Here is an 11,917-nt window from a genome sequence, read left to right as displayed (position 1 = left end):
TTCTCTCCCACCCATCTGCTTGCCTCTGTGGCAGGCATTTTCTTTTCTTTTCTTTTTTTCCTTTTAGGCAATGCAACTTACAATACTTTTACTTGTAGGGTATCATGTATGTCATATTACTTCCTTTCAGCACCCAGTCTTTGTGCAGAGTTACCATTTCCCTCTATCATTATTATAGAGGTCCCTTCCTGGTCTATCCCCTATATCCCCATAATGGGAAAATTCCTACTAAGGAACAGCTTTCCTGCTCATTGTTTCCATTGTCTCTGGGCATTTGCTATTGCCATACTATGTTTCTTTATATTCTGCAGATGAGTAAGATCATTCTGTATTTATTCCTCTTTCTCTGATTTACTTACTCAGCATGACACTCTCCAAATTCAGTCATGTATCAACAAACTACATGACTTCATATTGTATTATGGATGAGTAGTATTCTATTGTATAGACAATGGCTTTTTTATTCAGACATCCATTCTTGGACAGTTTTTTATTATAACAACCAAATAAACATTGTAAGTAGTGTTGCAATGAATATAGGAGAGAAGACACCTTTTCTGTGTTGTACTTTTGGGTCCATGATGTAAATTTCTAGGAGTTGGCGTACTAGCTTAATTCCTAGTATTTTGAAAAATATCCATATTGTCTTCCAAAAAGGCTTGAATAGTTAACATTCCCACTGGCAATGAATGAGGGTCACTTTCCTTCCACCATCCACACCAACACTAGTTGTTCTTTTTTGATAAGTGCCAATCTCCCTGGTATGGGGGCATATCTTGTATTTGGATTTGTATTTCCCTATGAATTCCACTTGGTTATATAGTATATGATATTTTTGATGAGTTGTTGGATTCAATTTGATATTATTTCTTTTTTTCATTGAGATTATTGAGAATTACAAGTCTTTCATGTTGAATTTCAAGCATAGTAACTGTGAATTAGAAACATTCCCATAACCTGTGTTGACCTCCTTCCACCAAAGTTCACAGCATGTTATTCCTGGACTGCCAGAATAACAGGTCCATTTTAAGTTTAAGTTGTTATACTTTGGGTCTCTTGATTCTATTATCATTGAATTGGGCTTGGATATTTAGTTCTGAACTTTTTATTCTCCATTAATGCACCTGAAACCACCTGGCCTCTGGGCCCCACCCTCTTTTTCTTCTCAGTTTGTAGAAAGATGGAGAAATATGAGGTTAAATAAAATTACTTCATGTCCCAAAGTTCTATGATAGGAGCCCCTATCTAGAAGAATTAATAAAAAGGGTGATGATGGCAGTTTGCCACAGTATGCAGCATAGATGTCTCCATCTTAGGGGAAGCACACACCAGATGTGTTTATTGGCTTTCCTGGTGCAGTGCCTGATATTTCCCCATGAAATATTCTAGCCAGGAGGCCCATTGGAAGAAGTTAATTATAACCCCTACGTGGATCACTGGCTATATTTCTGTTATATATATATATATATATATATATATATATATATATATATATATATATATATGACATGGCAGTGACACTCTATCTCTTTTTTTTATCATTTGGCTTTGTCTCCCTTGCAAAACTGCAGACCAAAATTTGGCCTCAGTTAATGTGCAGTCAGAGAAATTTCAGGACCAAAAGCTGCTAAAGTTCCCCACTGGCTAAATATATTTGCAACTCAAACACAGTTAGCTAGCTACTTGCAACCTGTTTTTCTGTTTTCAGCTTTTAGGTAGTAAACAAACAGCTCCTATCTCTCTTGCATTTCACTATTTGGCAGGCTGCAAAATATGTAGCAAAACCAGTTTCTCTTTCTTTGTTATAAGAAGTTTCTTGATAAACCAGAGCATCTCCTTATGTCACTTCCTTACTTTTTAGCTTGGGATTCTTTTCAGCTGTATTGGCTAGGTTTTGATATGTAGGGCCTGCTATCATTGTCTTCCTTTTTCCTAAGATTCCCTGCCCTTTGTTTTTGCGGAAATACTTTGCATACCAGAGTTGTGCTTAAAATGTCATCAGCTGAAAAGTAAATTTTGTCTCACGTCTGTTGCAGACTCGGGTCCCCATACAATATATTTTGTGTGGTCTCATTATTTCATATTTCATATTCGTCCGTTTGTGTGCCCGCTTTCTTGTGTGAAAGAATTTTCATCCCCACTAAAGATGCTGAGATGCAAGGCTCCAGCAGCAGCAGTTTTTTTTTTTTTTTTTTTTTTTTTTTTTTGCACAGACACAGCAAATGTTGGGAAAGTAGAAAGGAAATACCCTTGAACTAAAAAAAAATACCAACAACCCCCCCCCCCCCAAAAAAAAAACCCAGGGTGTCTCTAACCATGAACATAGTCATAAGAACAACTATAGGTTCTGAGCATACTAGTTGTCCAACCCCAAGTTCTTTCTTTCTGGTCCCAAGAAAAGCTCTACTCAATTGCAGTTGTCACAGTGAAGCTTCTGTAATGAGAGATCTCTGTTTTTGCACAGTTCCTCTATTGAAGCCAGGGTGTCACATCTTCTGATTTCATCTTACTCTTAGGTGGCGAGGCAGGGAAACCTGTCCTGAAAGCAGGATGTTGCTGTTTCCTAGTTGTCAGGGTGTCATATAATTCCACCCTGGAGCAAGTTAGTGCCAGGGTGGCCTTAGGGCCTCCCTTGGTGGAAGTTTGGTTTCTGGTGCTGGTACAGAAAACCGTGCTGGTTCCAAGGATGGGACCTAAGGTTCGAGGTTGGGTGATTGATATTCAATCAGTTGAGGCCTAAATCGAGTCACTATGACAACTGTTCAGGGTAAACGGCGCCACCCCATACTATAAAATTTACAAGTTCTTATTCCTATTACATAAGAACTTGTTTATCTTATCTAAGATTTCCCCATTTTAATGTGCTTATGTAAAAAGGAACAATGCCACATGATGCTTCTAATACATATGGGGGTAAAAACAACTGTAAGGCTCGCTAGTCCAGATGCTGCTCCAATGCGGAGAAATGAAGAGACAGTCACTCAGGCAAAAGCTCAAGTGGGTTCTTTACTCTGGCTGGCCAGGGTCCAGTGCCCGTCCATAACCGAACAGAGGCAAAGGACCATGTGGCTTTCTTTGTTCATCCTTATATATCATAGGAAGGGGAGGAGGAAGAGGGGGGTAGGGATGACTTTCTTATAAGGTTATAACATTCGTTAAGATAATACGAGTTCCTTATAAGGGCATGACATTCACTAAGGTGATACGAGTTCCTCTTTAGGACAAAAAGGGTTAGATACAAAAAGGCAGGTATAAATGGGGAGTGGTATAACTAGTTGTTGACTTCCCTTTTCACAACAATCTCTATAACCTGGTTCTAACTGAACTCAGATCCCAAAAAAAGACTTTAGGTACTAGAATTTCCCACTAAGCAGATCAAAAAAAAAAGGATGGGGAAAGCTACTTCACATATGGAAATATACACTAAGAATTATAACTATTAAGGAAATGCATCTAAAGAAATATACAAAAAGAATATAGATATTCCTTTTAAGTTTTTTGAAATAGACTGGGGGGATAAACTCCCCCAGTTTAATCCCAAGCTGTGGTCTTGTGGAGTCTGAGAAATCATTTGCAGAAGTGAGGGATCAGTTAGTGTTCTTGAGCTGAAGGTCCCTCCAGAGCCAAATCTGGTAACTAGTAACAGTTTACAAAGAGGGGAAATGGGATAAAGGAGCCCGCAAAGGATGAATCAGCAGTAGTCGAAGCAGCTTCTTCCCAGTTGAGACCAGGTGGGTTGGGAGTCTGTCCTTTCACTTGAGAGTTGGTTGGCAGCTTGCTGGGACAGGAGAAAGTTTCTCATTTCTGAGGGGTTAAGAACTGAGGACAAAGAGGGTCAAATAGGGAGAGATAACAGATCAGGGTTGAGAGGGTGAGAGGATAGAAGAGGATTTTTAAGGTGATAAGCAGGAGAGGGAGAAAAGGAAGGTTATATATAACAGGGATTATATACAACAGTCATTATGTACAATACAGATTAGGCAGACATAGAGATGTCCACCATATATACACTCATGCACACTGACATAAATAGACATTGGAGATCGATTTGTAGGTTGCAGTTGAAGAACTGAGCCTGTGAGATGGGTCATAGTGCTTAAAATATATGAGGCCGACAAATCGGGGAAAAGTTTTTCAATTTCTAAGCAAATCGTCATTGGTAGGTTAAACTTTGCTAAACAAAGGCCTTTGGGTTTAGATTGTGCATTGAACATTCTTAGAACAATCATAATTTTTATGTCTGGAGTAGTAAGCAATATGGTAGAGAATACTGTAAGAGGAGTCTATCCCATGAAGTATCAATGTGATAATATTTCTTTGAGGACCTTTTCATCTATGTTTGCCAGAAATATACTGTACTTTCCCTTAAAAGTTTTTTATAATATCATGACTTAGAAATGTGTTCAGTTATTTCAGGTTTTAAGTGTTCAAATACCAACCTCACCACCATTGTGACTTTCCCTTCACCATTGTCTCCAATTTCCCACTCATCATCATAACCTGCTTCTGCCACAAACAAATTTACTTCATATTAATTATTAAAACACAGTGGCATATGACATTATCAAAACTTAGATCATTAAGGATTAATTTGAAATAATTGTCATATAGCTCCATGTGGTATTACTAAAATCAATGTCTAAGGTTTTAGGGCTATGGTTGGTTCTAGTTGAACTTTTTGTGTTAAGGCTCACTGAACTAGGCATATTTCTATTCCATCAGAATGTCCTGTGATTTTACTGGGCTGACATGACTATAAAATTTTGGGGTGTTCAGGATTTACAAATCTGAAATGAGGTTGGTGACTTGACAGTTTGAGAAAGTTAAGTCTTACAGCTGGGCCATTTCTGCTAGGCTGCTGTGGTTCATATAGACAGGGCAATCTGCCCTCATCCTTTATGAAAATGTCAGAGAGGCAGAATGCCTGTACCAGAGTATCTGGGAAATATTAGTGGCCATTATCTTTTTTGGAGGAACAGGCTGGGAGGATGGAAGATGTGGGTGGTGGCTACTAGATTTTCCAGAGCAGGCAACGTGTGTGTGTGTGTGTGTGTGTGTGTGTGTGTGTGTGTGTGTGTGAGTGTGTGTGTTTGTACCTAACCTCATTTTGAAAATAGATCAGGAGTTTTTATCCCATTTTCTAGTATAAAAATTGTTCATATTATTATTATTATTATTGTTATTATTATTTTTGGTTTTTGGGTCACACCTGGTGACGCTCAGGCCTTACTCCTAGCTATGTGCTCAGAAATCACTCTTGGCTTGGGGGAACCATATGAGACACCAGAGATCGAACAGAGGTCCATCCTAGTCAGCTGTGTCCAAAGCCCTACTGCGGTGTTACTGCTCTGACCCCAAGTTCATATTATTTTTGAGTGTTACAGAGCAGGGCCATTTCTGTCAGAGGTCATAGGGTGGTGGTGCTGGGCTTCTGTGGTTCATGCAGAAAGGAGAATCTGCTCCCACTTCTTCTGAGAATGCAGCAGAGACATGTATAAGCCTGGAACAGATTACCTGGAAAGCATTGGTGGCCATTATTTTCTTTTGAAGTTTGGTAGATAAACCGTGACTTTCTGCTGGGAAGATGGCTTGTTATTCTCCTTTTTGGGTATTGTTTCTGCTTTTGATATCAGGGTAGTGTTTGTTTCATAGAAACTTGAGTGTTTTTGTCTCTTTGATTTCTTGAAATCACCTGCAAAGGATTAGCAGTAGTAGGTCTTCTCTAAAAGTTTAAAAAACTCACTAGTGAATTCATTTGCCCTGGGCTTTTGTTTCTGAAGCAAATTTTGATTACCATTTCAGTTTAATGGATAGTGATATGTCAGCTCAGGTATTCCATATCTTCTTTGTTCAGGTTTTAGAGTTTATGGGAATTATAAGAATTTATTTATCTCTTCTAAATTCTCTAATTTCATGGCATAAAGATTTTCAAAGTAATCCCAATTTTGAATTTTTGTTATTTTCTCTGTGCTTCCCCCTCCTTCATTCAATCCAGTTAATTAGGGTCTTACTACGGTTTGTTAATTTTGTTTATTTTTTCAAAGAACCAGCTCTTGGTTTTATTAATCTTTTGGATTTGGGGGGAATTCCAATTTATTATTATTTTAAATAATATATTTTGATAATATTTTATTTAATCATATATGATTACAAACATGTTTGAGGTTGGTTTTCAGTCATCAAAAGAACATCCCCTCTTCACCAGTGACAGTTTTATTATTTCCTTTCCCCTGCCTGCTTTGAACTCCTTTTGCTGGTCACTTTTCAATTTCTTAAGTTGTGCAATTAAGTTATTTATGTGACCCTTTTCCTTCCTTTTATGACGAGTGCTTGCATAGCAATGAACTTTCCTCTTAATACTGCTTTTGCTGTGTCCCATAAATTCTGATTGCTCATGTCCTCACTCTTATCCGTTACCAGGAATCTTCTGATTTCTTTTTTGATCTATTCTCAGACTCACTGGTTGTGATTATTCAGTAGTGAGATGCTTAGTTTACAGTTTCTCGAGTTATTTATACATTTCTGTTTGTGATCAACTTCTGCTTTCAGTATATCATGGTCTGAGAAGATAGTTGATTTGATTTTTGTCCTCTTGACTTTGTGGAGGTATATTTTGTATGTGCTTCGTCTTGGAGAATGTCCCGTGTGCATTGGAGAAGAATGTGTATTGACTTTGGGGAATGAAAAACCATATATATACAAATATATATGTAGACATATATATTTACATATATGTATTCCTGGTTCTGAGCTCAGAATTCCTGACTGGTAGTGCTCAGGAAACCATATAGGATGCTGGGTATTCATCCATGTGTCACTCAGAACCATTTGGGATGCCAGTATTCAGTCATGTGCCACATGTGATAGTATAGGCAAGGGCTATACTATTGTTCTGCCCCCCCCCCCCAATCTATGATGTTGAAGTCTTTAGCTATTGTTGTATTGCTGTAAATGCCTTCCTTCAAGCCTATAAGCAGTTGTTTTAAATATTTTGCTGGTCCCTCTTTAAGTGTATATATTTAGGAATATGAGTTCTTCCTCACTTCCATATCACTTAATCATTATGAAACGATCGTCTCAGTGTCTTATGACTTTTATACCAGAAATCATTGTTATTTGATAACCTAGATTTCTGTGGGAGCTGTTTCTTGAAATATTGTCTTGCAACCTTTAAATCTATGTTTGCCCAAACTGTCCAAATATGTTTCTTTTAGACATCAGAAGGTCCCATTACTGTTTATTGGCACATTTATGATGTTGACATTGACAGATATTATTATTATGTAGTCTTGTGCCATCTTTCTGTAGAAATTTAGTGTGTTTGTGAGATTTGTCTTGTCTTAAAATAGTTCCTTCAGTTCTTCAGGTTATGAGCCACATTTTGACATTTACTTTGATAGGTTCTGCTTAAGATAAGATAATTTGAAACATTGTGTTAGCAATGTTGACTTTTATTTGACTTTATTTTTTGTTTGGAGTAACTCTCTAGTTGGCCACTTGATGGTAGCATTTACTACAAGCTAATATTGAACTTTCTTTCCAGTTCTATCCCCCACTGCTCTAGGTTGTTCAGCCTCGTTTAACATTGGTAGTGGAAAAGATTGATAGCAATGCAAATGTATTTATAACCACGAGAGATAGTCACCTTCCACCCCAATTAGCCTTTGCATTGATTTACTGAGGAAAAACATCTATTACTGAAAAAAGTCTACAGATCAGTGTTGCATTATTTTGCTACAGTTGAAATATGTAGGAAAAAATGATCTCAGAGAATAGTGTAATCTAACCCAAAGTGTACTTTTCCAATAATTAAAAAGAAAGATAGATCACAGAGAATGTAGCTTCAGTTCGGAATACTTTACCACATTTCCTACCCTTTAAGCTGTAAGCTTAGCTATTTGAATATTTTCTAATAATGAGCTTGTGTCACATTTTAGATATTTAAAAAGAGATTTATTCATGAGCTGTTGCTTGGATAAAGCCATTGATCTACCAAAAAATCCCATCTCTCAATTTCTTTGTGAGAATATAATTATGGCCAGAACTAAAGATTTTCTTCCTTTTCTTTCTTTTTTGGAAAGACTTCCTGCATGCCTTCTGAAATATAATTTTGCACCTTCTAACGAATGGAACTGCAGCTGTGACTTTTTTCCCTGCAGAAAAACCTACCAGGAGTGATTCTATAAACATCCTGGGAAGCTCTTTCTAAGGGAGGAGTCACTTCCTTTTGAGAATGACATGGAACACAAATTGGTTTCTAAGTCCATAACAATGTAATGTTTTGGCTTGAAAGAAGGAAAAAGTGTGTGTGTGTGTGTGTGTGTGTGTGTGTGTGTGTGTGTGTGTGTGTGTGTGTCGCGGCGTGCTCAGGGATACCTCCTGGTGTGTATCTGAGGACTATACGTGGCACGAAGATTAAAATAGGTAGGGTTCACTGCATGAAAGGCAAACACCTTTACTCCTATATTGTTTTTACAGAGGAAATGGCTAAAAAAGAAAACAAAGCAAAACAAAACAAACCAAACCAAAACCAAAAACAAAAAACCTAGCTAATGGCTTTGGAGTTAGAAATAGTGCTATTCTTTTAACATCACCACTATTGGATGTCTTCTGTGTTTCAGCTTGCAAGAGTTTCGCAGCAGCCTTCTGGTTTAGGATGTCAGACCACAACACCACCTTTGGTCCATCAGCAGCTTCTCACAGTAGCTGCCAGGAGTTACATCCTGCCAGCAACTCATGATTTTTGCTTATGTACTTTACATTTCCCTGACCCTTAGGTGTTGCTATTGTCTTATTGGTCATTCCCAAAAGCAAATGAAGGATAAAAATAGGTACAGTGAATTTGATTGGCTACAAAAAATATACAATTAGATCAACTCAGCAATGACCAATCAGATAGACTCTACAGGATTCACTCACATTGTGAATATATAGTGGTGCCTGCCTCCCTCATTTCCACTGGAACATGATCTCATTGTTTTTATTTTTTAAAGTCCTGTACTGCATTTATAAAAGTTTGTTAATATTTTAGTTTTTGAGCTGTTACTGGGTCCTAGTAGCATTTCATTTCAGAATTTGCTGATTTGAATTTATATGGCAGTGTGAGGATAAGAGACTCCATATCTGGAGGTTGAAGGTGCTGCTGAAGCATCAGGGCTGCATCCTTGGTAAGAAAGTAGCACAGGAAGTTTGGAACAGGGAGTTTGTATAAATGCCTTAGTTAGTGTATATAAATACTGTGGGGGAAGACTCCAGCTCTGCTTTTTTTTTTTTTTTTTTTTTGTAGCCTGCACTCAATTTCCTTGAGTTCTTTGTATGTTTACTTACATACAATTGTACATTTCCTTTTGTTTACATATACTTAGGTATTCTGAGTCTCTTGAGGAGAATTCTTTTCCTTATTCAGGCTTACTATTTCACATCTCAGGCTAGTTAAAAATATTTTCATCTTTTTCTGTTTTGTTTTTGGGCCATACCGGTGACGCTCAGGAGTTACTCCTGGCTGTGTGCTCAGAAATTGCGCCTGGCTTCGGGGACCATATGAGATTCTGGAGAGAGTGCACTGCAGTCAGCCACATGCAAGGCAAATGCTCTACCACTGTGCTATCACTCTGGCCCCTAAAGATATTTTAATCTGATGTCAAAAGTAATGCCATATCATTGTAGAAACCTTAGAAAATGCACATAAGCGAGTTTGGTGTCTGACTTACTTAACTGAGCCTATACCCTGCAGCTCTATCCAATCCATGTTCAAGTAGTATGATTTTATTTTTTTGTAAATAGCTGAGTATTAGTTCTTGAATATTTGTTTTTGTTTTTAGGCCATTCAGGTTGTATTTAAGGACCACACCTGATGGACTTAGGGGCATTTAGGGTGCCAGGGATCCAACCCCAGTTGGACACATGCAAGACAAGTGCTGATCTATTATCTCTCCGGTCCTTCACTTTGTGTTTATGCTACAACTTCTTTATGTATATCTTCTCTACTGATTGGACATTTATCTGTTAATGCATTTTTAGCCCTTAGTTCATATGAGTCATTTGATAAACATGGAGATGTATATGTCTCTTCTAATTAGTGTTCTTTTAGACCTGATATAAATAACCAGAAATGGGTTAGCTGGATCATATGATATATCTATTCTTGACACTTTGAGGAAACTCTGTACTTTTCTTTATGGAGGTGGCTGTGTAGGTAGGGCTCCTTTCTGCATTTTTGCCATCTCTCATTTCTTTCTTCTGGGTCATGGTCATTCTAAGCAATGTCTTTGAATGATATTTATTAGATAATGGTATTTTATTAGATATTAGATATTTATTAGATAATCTTAATAGATGACTACAGAAAAAAAGTAGTGAGGTTCTATCTTGGCTCTATTTGAATTTTAAGAGCAATAAACAAAAGCAAACTTTTACAATAACAAAACAAGAGTGGTACCTGAAAGATAGTACAGGGGTTAAGGCACTTGTCTTACGTGGGATCAAGTCTGGTTTGACTCTTGATGTCACATGGTCTGTCCTCAATGCATTGTCAAGATTAGCCCAGAGCACCACTGGGTGTGACTTCCCCAAAAGAACAAATAAGAAGGTAAGCAGGAAGTGAGTAAATCAGGTTAAAAGCTCAATTATATAGTACAATGATTTTGGTAACCATAATGATCATGCTACAGATTTGATTTATATACTATATATAATGTATACCTGAGTCCTAAAAATTATTATAAACATTACTTCAATGTAATCATGTTTACCAAGCATTGTTTTTCATTATAAAACTAAATTAATTAAGGATAATTTAGGACAGAGATATGTCTCAAGTGCATGCCTTGCATGTAAGGCCCTGGGTTTGATTCCCAGCACAGCACCACCCCCTCCCTCTGCTGTCAGCACCACAAGGTAAAGGCCCTGCTGGCCCCCAGACCTCCAAGAAATTCTGGATAAGGGCCACACAGAATAAAAATAAGGAGATAGGATTTACATAATTTAAATTTAACTTATTAAAATCCTATGGCTACATATACTTATAATGCTATAAACACTTTACATACTGCTATTTCAATATTATGATCTTATATATACATAAATTATACAGGTTAAATATATCATAAAAGTATAAGATTTTGTTTACATATTAGTTTTGCACAGATTTAAAAAACCTATCTGAACACGATTTCTATTGCTATTTGTTTATATTTCTTTACCTTTAACATAAGCATTAAGTCTTTATTTCATATTTCTCAACATTATAAATGCAACCTGGTTTGCACTCCTGGAATAGGAACCTCTAAATGATGCCTCTGTTGTCAACCACCAAGCCTGATTGTATACATATGGGAATTCCTAACGAGGCCTTTACTCCAGATGGCTTGATGTCAGTAGAGGATACTTCCAAAATTATAAAGGAAATTCAGGCCTAAATTTGACAGGCACAATTGGTGATATGTTCAGTTTCAGACAAAATAAATGTGGAAAAGAAAAAGGAAATAATAGCACTGACAATCTTCCTGATCTGCTGTGTTTGCCATATGTAAAATGCTGTTATATTCCAGCCCATGGTTTTTAAGAAGAATTATCTGAGTGGACGTAGTAGGAGAGTCTGGTTTTTGTCAGAAGAGCCTATTTACAGTTTCCTGGTGCTCTGAAGTAGAGTGTTCTTGTTCTTAGCAACTTGTCACCCATTATTGGTAACAAAGGGTATTAGGAACTCACTGCCCATATCTATAGGCAATGAGAAGACAGCAACCCTCTCACTGGTGGCTGAACGCATGTTTGCAATGTAGCATTTCTATAGCTTTTCTGTTCATATACATATGATAGCATGTTTAAGTTCATGTTTTGTGTTCTGACTTTATGATTTGCATATTCAAAACTTGCTTCATGGAACAGGTGTAACCCACCTCCCAACTGATTCTGTTGA

This window comes from Suncus etruscus, chromosome 4, assembly GCF_024139225.1.
Source record: "Suncus etruscus isolate mSunEtr1 chromosome 4, mSunEtr1.pri.cur, whole genome shotgun sequence".
In the NCBI taxonomy this organism is placed as follows: domain Eukaryota; kingdom Metazoa; phylum Chordata; class Mammalia; order Eulipotyphla; family Soricidae; genus Suncus; species Suncus etruscus.
The sequence above is the reverse complement of the archived record's forward strand: the minus strand, read 5'-3'. Positions refer to the sequence as shown.